This window comes from Thalia democratica, chromosome 1, assembly GCF_965202585.1.
Source record: "Thalia democratica chromosome 1, ktThaDemo2.hap1.1, whole genome shotgun sequence".
NCBI lineage: Eukaryota > Metazoa > Chordata > Thaliacea > Salpida > Salpidae > Thalia > Thalia democratica.
In genome coordinates, this window is record NC_139165.1 from 88,753,953 (window position 1) to 88,765,430 (window position 11,478).

Below are 11,478 nucleotides of genomic sequence, written 5' to 3' on the forward strand. Positions count from 1 at the left end.
TCTGCTACAGTATGCGTAGGCTTATGAGTATGGCACGTTAACAACTCAAATCGAGTTGTTCGCCCCGTCGACGTTGTTAAATAAGAAGGTTTTCTCGGGTGTCATCTAGCTTTTCCAAGATGGCAACTTATGTTCAGAGCGCCAAGAAAAGGTTTTTCCAAAGATTAGCTAGCTTTTCCAAGATGGCGGCTAACGCTCAAATTTTCGAGCATCAGAGTGTCGCTTCGTGCTTGTTTCGAGGAAAATGACCTGCTTCACGCTCTGATTGGGCGTATTTATAGTTTTTTGATTCTTTTTCTAGAATTTCCGATAATCACGCGATCTCTCATTTGATTCTCTCATTTTCCTGGACTTTGGACTGTAGATCACTTGATCTATCATTTGATTCTCTCATTTTCCCTTAGCCACACCCATAAACAAGCTATTTCCAGTTCAATCAAGAAATCAAAGACAAAAATCATTTTAACTAACACTTATTTTGTTTGTGAAAAATAGTTTTTTAGGGAATTAGTTTTACTATATTTATTTGTTGTTTTTTAAAGGAAAAACATAATATCAAGTAAAAAACATTAACTTCTTTAAATTATCAAAATTTGGACACATAAGGAAAAATATATTTTGCATAAGTTTCCTACAGTAACAATGTTTTTGTAATGTTATTGTGATGTATGCTCAAAAAAGACAAGTCAGAGTAAATACTAAAATTTAAACCTTTTTTTAATATTAAGAAAAGTTAGTCGTATGTTGTTAGCTTTTTAATTAGCAAATAAATACATAATTTATTTAAATTTTTGAGTTTATACACAATTAAGCTATTTACTATTCGAATTATATTTTTAAACACATAAATTAGTTTTAGAATTTCAATAATTTTCTATGTAGCTGTTGGTGTTTTAAAACAATATTAAGACATTATTATACTTGTTTCCCTAAATATTTTACACACATACGAATTTAAATCTCATACCAGTCTTTTTAAGGTTAGTATGATTAAAGTATATTTTTATAAACAACAACTTATTATTCGAAAATTTGAAAATGCTGAAAGCAAAAAAAAATTGTAAACGATACTTTTCAAAAGTTTATTCTTTTGCTAGCTTTTTTAAAATTATTAATACTGATTACTTAAACTTATTGTCCTGACCATAATCTTTTTAAAGCTTTTCTCTTTTGGCAGTTTTAGCAGGTCAGTGCGCAGTTTAGAGCAAAAATAAACATCAGATTTAAACGAAAATGTGATTTTATTTTCAATTTTTAAGATGTAAATAGTTTAACTTAAGTACCAGCGGTACGTCTCCGATTGAACCAACTTTCGATGCTTGTTTGCCAGCAGGTTAAAAAATTCACACGCTTGCATTTGCTTGCGTATTAAAAAAAAATTCTGATAAACTTACAAATTGGAGAAATAAAAACACATGCGCACACAAACATAATTTATTTGACAAAAAAATCAAAATTAAGTAAAGTCGTCATGTCAAGTTTTCCTAGCAATTCATCACCTTGTTACACTCGTTCCAAACATCCCTGAAGTTTTTGCAAACCTTCAGTTTTGGTTTCCTATTGTTGCTAAAAAGTATAAATTAAATATAGAATGTTTTCGGTAATGAGTTGTTTTATAAGAATTACTCCACAAAAGTTCTTTTCAATTAAATTTTAAATTTTTAAGTTTTAACTTTTTAGTTTGTTAAACTATTAAATGTTAGCTTTCCTTACTTTTAAAGAAAAAATAGTTTTTAAACTGGTAAAAAACTGATTAACAAAATTTAGTTCCTTTTACTTTAATAAACAACCAAAAATAACAAAACTAACCCGTCGGAATATGAAGTATTAATTCCACAGACATCTATCAGCCACTGCCGTGTCATCAAGCACCTCGTCTTGCAATTACTCGCCATGAATCGGTTGTGCTCTCTCCAGTAAGGATCTTCTCTTTGCACCACTTTGTTTGTATACAGGTTTCTACACTTGTTGTCAATACAGATCTAAAATGGGTGTACACAAAGTATCGTTCATTGTATTTTAGCTTTGTTACTAATTGATAAATATCAAAACAAATATCATAATTTTGCAAAAGACATTCGACTTTTGCAAAAAAGAACATACGTTTCAAGTCAAACTATCTTGCTATTTCAATTTTAAAGTATCATTCAAACCATGCAGTAAAATAGTGGAAAAATTACACAAAAATGTAAAAATTTTGAGGTAGTTTTTTGAATTTCGTGCTTAATTTTTAACTTAATAATTTTACTTCGTTTTAGTTCGTATATGCAGCAACCTACCGCGTTTTTCCCGCATTTGGTTCCTTGCAACACATCGTAGATGTAAGTTCCTTCCGCGGCAAAGTTCAGGTGCTTGGAAAGACTCGTGTAAACTTCGTATCCTTTCGCGTAGTACTTGTAAACCATTGAACTCTTCACACATACCAGCTTTGAACACGGGTCTTTCTGTTATTTGATAAAATGTTATTACTTACAGCCTAGCTTTATTAAATCTCAAAACATTTTTTAACAATCAAGTAGTACTTTTTCGAACCTATTAGATACAAATTTAATTAAGGTAATAAAACCAGGTTGTTACAGCGTTTGTTTAGTGTAGTGATGTACCGGACTCACTATCCGGGTCCGGGTCCGGCCGGATATTGCCATTTTTGTCTGATATCCGGATCCGGCCGGACTCTAATTTGAAAAAAAAGTCCGGATCCGGTTCCGGCCGGATCCTAACAGAGATCCGGCCGGACCCGGATCTAGCTAGTAAAAAAAAGAGCATACTGAAAAGTATTTTTTCAAAAACAAACCCTGTGTAAATTAATAAGAGTCATTTTCGTAAGTTAAAATTAAACACCTACTGTGATTGGCTCATTTTGTACACGTGACTAATTTACATTTGTTTACATTTATACTATGAAATAGACATTTCAGAAATGCAACTCTTTACATATGTTGTAAAATTGAAAACTTTGGAATCAATACTTGCATTATTTATTGTTTACAATTGAACTCAGAGAATATTTAGAGTTTTACGGTTGAATGTACGAGCCAATGAGAATCTTATGACGAAACGTTTCAAACTAAATACTGATGCAACAAAACATCAGAACATGACAGACAGTTTATATGTAAGCAGTTAGTTAGTTTGCTGTGCAGCTTGAAGCAACAAAATATCTTGAACTTTTTTGTGAATGCTTATTGTAAGTATTGTGTTTTGTTTTAAAAGTGAATATTTCAACTGGTGTTTAATTGTTTAAGTATTTAAGCCAGGTTTATAGTTTTATAGTTTATTAAAAATTTTACAGTTTCTTCTTTACTAAAAGTTTTATTTAATTTTTAGTTTATTATTTTAAGTCTTTTGATATAGATTTGAATAGTTTTCAGTTTTTAAAGTGTTACCAAAGTAATTAATAATTTTGCATATGCAAGTACATATTTCATGCTGTGTTTTATATAAAAGATTCATCACTCAAAACTGTCGTGTCTGATTATAGAAAGTAGTCTCAGTTAGAATTTATTATTTGTTAGATATTAATTAAATAAGGTAGGATTTAATTATGATGGGTAGTACTAATAATTTAAGTGTACCACAATCAGTCAACAACTTTACTACCAAATTGTCAACCTTTGCTAGCTGTTCTACTGATTATTAGATTAAAGTAATTTTTTCAGTTTTTAAAAACCTCATTCTGACTCAGGCTTGTTTATACTCACTCTAGCTAGTTTTATTGACTTAAACAGCTTTGAACACGCGTCTTTCTGTTATTTCATAAAATAACTTTTTTTTAGCTTAGCTTATAACATGTACATCTTTTTTTTTTTACAACAATACTAATACTGTTTTGACCCCATTGGTTAAAAATTCAATCAAGGTAACAACTCCAGGTTGTTACAGCGTTTGTTTAGTGTAAGTTTATAAGATTCGTTAGTTTCAGCTTTAAACGCTTGTTTTGTTAGTAAGCTAAACAGAAAAGATAAAGCAATTTTTTTGATAATGTTGCATGACACGCTTTTTATAATTTGAAATCACAATAAAACTTAACAGAAACTAGTACTTAAACAGACTTTTAAGCAGATATGATATAGTATTGTAGTTTAGTAATGCGTGAGGTATATAGTTTTAGACTTTGCATTATAGTAATACTTCATTAACATTATATTGAGTTTTTTTTGTACCATAGAGTTTACCAAAGAATATTATTTTTTTTCTTTTATTTTGTGCATATAATAAGGATGCTGAGTCTATAAGTTTTATTTTTGCTTTTCAATAACTAACTAGATTATAATTTATAAGTAAATATAAGTTAATATAAGTTACTTTATCCTAAAATTGCCATATCTACGCACATATATTTAGTTTCTTTTGGTCTGAATTGAATAAAACATAGAATTAAATTGACTAAATCAAAAAAAAAAATTAATCAACTGAATACTTATCTAGTTTTCGCCTAAACATGTTATTATAATATACCGTAGGGTAATATTCGTAGTTTGGCAAACCACATTGATCGTCCAGACTCAGATCTGAACCAGGAAACCTTAGAGGAGGGTTCAACGGTTCTATGTTTCTTTTGCTGCTAACTAAAACTTCCCTCTCAAAATATTTCCTGTAGAAACATTAGCTTTTTGTTACGCGTGAAAGTTTTAAAATTCATTTTTTTTTTAATTTAATGAAACTATGTTTTATTTTCAAAGGAAAACATTTTTTAGTTAAGCATCAACTTCAAAAGGACTTTAAAACAGATCACAAAATGCTTTTACTTTTTAATTTTTACTTTATTCTATTTTTTAGTTTTATAAAAACAAAATTGTTCTAAAATAACTTCTTCTAATAGTTTTTTGAATAACGACTTAAGACTATATTTATATTTAAATTACAACATGTAAGCTAACATATAAAACCTATACATTTTTAGATACTAAAATAAAAATTATTATTTATGCTTTAAAATAAAAGCTTTCTTTAGAAAAATTTAAATCAATATTACAAGTATAAGTAGTAAAGCAAGTAGTAAAAAAAAAAAAACTTTTAAAAAATACTAAATTTATGTCTATATGATTATTTAAAAAAAATAAAAAAGGTAATAATCATTGTATGAAAAGCTTTAAGCAAAATACGATATTAATCACTAAGTTATTTTAACGTTATAAACTTTTTATTTATTTTACAATAAAGCTGTAATCAAAGTAAAGAGATATGAAAACAAAATTTACTTTGGAAACACTGTTTTTGACCAAGTGGAAAGTACTTTAGTTACTTTCTAGTTTTTTAAATTAGATAGGCAGTATGTTGTTTTATTATAAACAAAAATAGAAATAAATATAGTAGTACTAGCTAAGCTATAGTAAAACATAAAAAAATGTATTTTTATTTAGCTAAGTTTTATAAAATTGATAATTAAAACAGTACTTAAATATTGTTTGAATTTAAGTCTAACAAGTTATGAGTGAAATCTACAGAAAATTATATCGCAATTTTTATGTTACTACGATTTTCCTAACTAAAGTTATATAAATTACATTGATTTTGTTTATTTGAGAGAGATATTAAAAAAAAAAAAAAAAAATCATGTTTTCAACTCAGCTCTCAACTGACTTTATCAAGTAATCAAACATGTATCTGCTGCATTTCGACCACCCCATGTTTTTGTACTCCCCATGATTGTACGAGTAGTCCATCATGTACATGGTGTTTTCGTCACCTTGATACTTTGTCAACCCGCACTCTTTGTTGAAAACGTGGTTTAGGCCAATTCTGCAGGAAACGATGTTTTTATAGCTCTCTAATCTTACTTTAAATGTGTATTAGCTTTTATCAAAACTGAAAAGTACATTATGTAAAAGTTTTAGACAGTGAAAAAAATTTAAGCATGTAACTTTCGTTTTCCTTCATTCGTTCAAAAATGGCGTTTTATGTTTTCAAAGAATATTTTCAAAGACTGCTTACGTAATAGCTTATACTGAATGAACAAAAATATATGCAAATGGTTTATCAAGAATTTAATTATTTCTGATGAAATTGTTTGTTAATATTATTTAAATTCCTAACAAGTTTTATTGGGAAAAAACAGTTTTCCACTGTAAATTTAAACTAAATAAAAACAATTTTACTGCTTTTTCAAAACAACAAACTAACAGATGCCCTATTTCGTGTGCCGTGGTTCTGGCGACCGCGGCGTGGGAACTTATGTTTTCTTCGATGCCCACAACTGCATACGGGCGGCTGATCTGGTAACCGGTAATCGAGCCCGTCCAAGCCGTTCCTGCAAGACAAGCGTCATGAAAAAGCTTTAAATGCATTAAATAACGTATCATTAGTCAACCTCCTAGGTTCGCACGATAAACACAGCTAAAAAGCACGTTTTTTATAGGAACTGAATTAAAACTGATAATTTCAGCAGGATGTTTTGATATGTCGCCTTTTGCTAAAAAGTAGTTTGCCAACTTCTAACAAAATTACACTTTGGAAGGGTGGGAAATATTATTTGTCGGCGTGAAACGTTTTTCTAACGTAAAAGAAAAATAGACTTAACGCTTCAAAGTACCTGAGGCAAAGTCGACTGACGTTGAGAGGAAAACAAACGCGTCCGCGTCTCTCCGGTGGTGGGAATTGTTTCGCATGAAGTTTGCGAAACCCACCTTCAGCTGGTAGTCCCGCGTGAGGTCGGACAACGACATGTGCTCAGTGTCTCTCAAGTGCACAGCTTTTGCCATGTCTCCCCTCGATGAAATAAATCCTTCGGTCTAATGATGAAAAATTCATGATGGTTCAATGCCATGTTACAAGTATGTTACTTTAATATTGTTGTGACTAATCAAATTTTCATTTAATACATAAAATATGTCCTATTAAAGCATAATGTTATTAAGTTACTACTGTTTAGCAGTCTTAATGCTCTAACAAGATACGTTTTAACAAATTTGTTAATAAATGTGCTAATTAAAACTTGCCTCTTCCTCCGACAGACAGTAAATGCCTCTGACTCCCAACTTTAAAGGACGCTTCAACATGTCATAGTAATGACTGGTCTGAAATTTTAACTTTGTAAACACTCTGCTACATTACATAGGTTCAAAATCAAAAACAGTTTTTGAAAATTTAATTTTTTTCCTTTTATTTGCTTTTATGTTTTATTTTTATTTTGTTGATAGAACTTAAAGTTTAACTAATTTTAAATGAGTTTTAACTTGAAGTATTGTTAGTTCAACAAGACTCAAAACACAAATGAAAATTTAACAATTCAAAAGAGACATCCTTCATTTTAATGAATTTAACTTTTATTTGTTCTATTGAAACTGTTATAAAGCCATGTAGTGGTGTTATTTTTGAATAATTATATAAAAACTAAGTATAAATATTAATTTATTACCAAAGTTTTCATTTGATGTGCATGAAGACCCGTTTTATGTTCTACTAAAAAAACTTTTAAAAACTTTCGTAACCTGCCCGTGCATGACCCATACTACTTTCTCCACTTCATTTGTACTTCTGTGCTGACAAAAGTTGTGATCGACAAAATACTTGACGTTCAAAGTGACCGGTGCTCTCTTGGTCAATGTGAAAAACTCCTCTGCGTTTTTAAGTGTGTCGTTGTGCAGTCTGTACATTCGGGTCAACCTCTGTGCTGTTAATTTTTGAAGAAGCTAAATTTGTAGATTGTGATAATAGGTTTTTTAAAGTACATTTTAAGCTCTACAAAGTTAAAAAGTTGGTAATTCTTGTGGTTGGACAGCTTTTATAAAGTTTTTTTCTCTTAATTATTAGTAAGTATAGAAAAGTTTAATGCGAATTTTAGTTTAAATTTTAGGTTGGTAATCAATAAAAAAAAAGTTAAATAAAATGAATTATAAAAGTAAGCTTATTTTATTAGGTTTAAAAGGCATATAATGCAAATAGTTAAGTTGTTCAAAATAAAGAACTTCTGGTAAAAGTTCTTTTTCATTAATTTTATGATCGAACATACTAATTGAATATAAACATTTTTACTCAATACAGACAAAATATTAAGAGTATTCCCAAAAGAATTAAACTATAATATTTAGTTTAACTATCAAAAGTTAAATTATTAATAAATTTTGAAAAGTAATATAAAAATTCTAGTGATTTCTTAAAGTTTTGTACTTATCTAAAAACTTAAACTAATTTGTTTCAGTTTTTTCATATTTTATCATTATTTTTTTTAACAAAACAAAGTATAATGCAAACCAATATCTGTATCACCATTAGTGCTTCTTTTTTTTCTACTAAAAGTTTTTGGTGATTTAATGTAAATTTTTCCATTTAGAAAGCGAATACTCTGTAAAATGAAGATTTTTAAAAATCAAACAAAAACTGAAAAAAAACGAGGCTGATTTAAGAGACAACGAAATAATTCATTGCAGTATTTCTATCGGTCAAAAACTTTTTAACTTGTTTTCAACTAGGAATAAAAATTAAAAACTTTTTATTTACACCTTAATATTTTTTATCGATCAGTAGAGATCACTGCAACTACTTTTTATGTTTGTTAATTGAATTAAGCCATTTTGGTTCTTGAAAACTTTTTTTATTAATTCTGCCACTTATTCTTGGTCAAGTTTCAATTTGTTAGTTTTAAATCAAAAATGTTTTCGCGGTCTTACCACTTGAGGACAAAGTTGTACGTCAGCAACTAATGACGAATCTGTAACTCCTTTGTAAAAACAAGTAATATTTCTGTTATCAGGAACTAATACATTTAACACAAAAGGTTGTGAATCAATTGGTCTAACAAACAGGTGAAACCGATCGATCTGGAAAAAGAATATACATTTGTTACCTTAAATTGGTTAAAATAAGAATAATGGTATCGTAGCTTATAAAATCTAATTATATATATATATATTTATTAATAACTCTATAAATTTAGTTTTACAGAGTTATAAAACTACAAGGTATTGTTATTCAAATATGCATTGACAGAAAATTTTTTCTTCGAAATAACTAAGAAAGTATACCAAAGGAATGTAATAAAATTATCAACCTTTTTACTAAGGAATGAAATATATAAGTTTTATTGATTTGAAGTTTTTAGAAAACTTTTATTAATAAAATTTAACAAACAGTTTTAATCGAATAAAAAGTACTCTTTTTTAATTGTTAATAGTTTATTTAAACACTAACCAATTGTGTGGTGTTAAATTTCTGTGCAATATAGTCGTTTGTTATTTTTAATGGGTTCTTCAAATCGTCTCCGATGTAATACCCGTTAGATTGAGACACGTAAATGTGAGATATTTCTTCAACGCTTCCAGAAACACTTGCTGTCAGCAGCTGAAAATTGTTTTTATTATGACGTCATATTGTAAAAATACTATAGCAAAGTACAACAGCAGTTTCTTTGATTTTTCCGTAACTTTTTTTGTGAATTTTTACAGTTTTTAAAGCTAGTTTTCTTTTAATTAGTCATAGAAATAATAATATCTGTGGAAAGTAATTTCGAATAAGTTTTTAACATATAAATTTTTTTGGTAAATTTGCCTTATATATTATATACACACTATTAGCGTAAACTAAAATACAGGAAACTACAAAAATTGCTGTTTCATTTTGTAGTTTATTAAACTTAAAGTTCTATTTTAAATACTAAAAACAATAAACTAACAAAAAGTAGTGTTGTAGCAAAAGCAAAAACTACAAATTTCATGTTGGTTTTAAAACCCTGAAAAAATATTTAAGAAATTTTGTTATAAAAACATTAGTAAAGTTGTAACTTTATACATGAAAGTAGTGAACATATACTACCATACTTTAATTATAAGTATAAAGACAACTTCTATATATTCGGTGTTAATTTAGTTAACAAAGCAAAGATTTTAAACATAGTGAGCCTTAGATTTTAACTAAAATGTTGTCAATCAATAAAAAAAGTATAAGAATCTGCAAATTCAGTACAAAAGTCGATTTATACTTTTTTTCACTACCTTTTTTTTACTAATAAAATATGTTCTAACAAGTAAACCTTATTATATTTAGTACTACTACTTTTAAACTTAATTTAAATTAACTAGCAGTATCAATGGTACATTTATAGAACATTTTCGGTTAAAGTTAAAACTTACTTAGTATTGTAACGATATAAAATTTTTATCTTAATTTTAAGTAAACACCCATCACTTTTTAAGTTTTAAATTTTAATTACTAAACTTTATACTACTTAACCATAATACAAGGACTGAAACTTTTATCAGAGCATACTAAAAGACTTTTTTTTTAAAACAATTGTTAACTTTTTACATGCCTTAAATAACTTTTAGAAAAAATAGTAAAATATTATTATGCTTAAATACACACAGTAATCAATCAAAACAATTTAAACAAATGTGTCTCATCATTTTATTTAAACTATTGCCTTTTATATATATCTCTCAAAACCATTGCATGTCACTGTTCGTTAAGTAGTTTCTATCGGTAAAGTAAAATATACTATTAAGTTTTAATAAATCGGTGTTTAAGTTAATCTAAACTATTTTAGCATAGTGGATAGTATTTTAACTTAAGTAGCAAACCTAACCGAATTACTAGTTTTAATTATATACGTTTTTTATAAATAGTGAGATACTAAGCTTAAAAACATTTAGTAAAGTATTGTTTAACAACAAAAAATTGATTATAGATTTACTTAAAAGAAATAACAGTAACATAATAGTTACTTCGTAGTTTCTTAGGTTACAATAAGTTTTAAAAATGAAAAATTAAAGTTTAGTATCTTTAAGTATTTTAAAAGCATTAATTTACTTGAAAACTACAATGAGGGTTTGAAGTCCGCTAGTGATTTTTTTAAACTTTTACAAAACTGAAGCTTTTATTTCCCACACAATTATTCAAATTTAAGTGTTTTTGTTTTTACTATAAAACAAATACTTAAAAGGTTGTTTTGATTACGATACTGAAAACTTTCTAAAAAGAGTAAAAAAAAAGTATTTTATTTTCAAAAACATGATGATCTTTTTTTTATAATTATCTTACTTATTTTATTTAGTTGTATTAATTGGTAAGTATAGATTTATGTAAACTTATATGATGTAAATCAAAATAGATGTTAACTATAAAGTACAACATAACTAACAACTTTATGACGATATTAATCCAATTTTTTAATATTAACTTTAAACTTCTAAAATTTCACTATTACTAGATATTATAAGTTAGTAACAACAAACTATACAGTATCCTTTTTTTTATTACACTAACACATGTGTCTGTGTGTTAACGGATTAACGTACTTTAGTGGAGCTCTGTAAAAAAAATAAGGAAAGAATAGAAGCTAAAGTAGGTATATACCAGTGGCGTCGCGCGGTATTTTTCTTAGGTGGTGCAGAAAAAAGTCCAAGTTGCCGGTGCTTTAATTGCACCTACTCGAGTTGTCCCTACCTTAATTGAATCTGCTCAAATTGTCCCTGCTCGAGTTGTCCCTGCTAGAGTTGACCCTGCTCGAGTTGCCGGTGCTTGAGCTGTCTCTGCTCGAGTTGC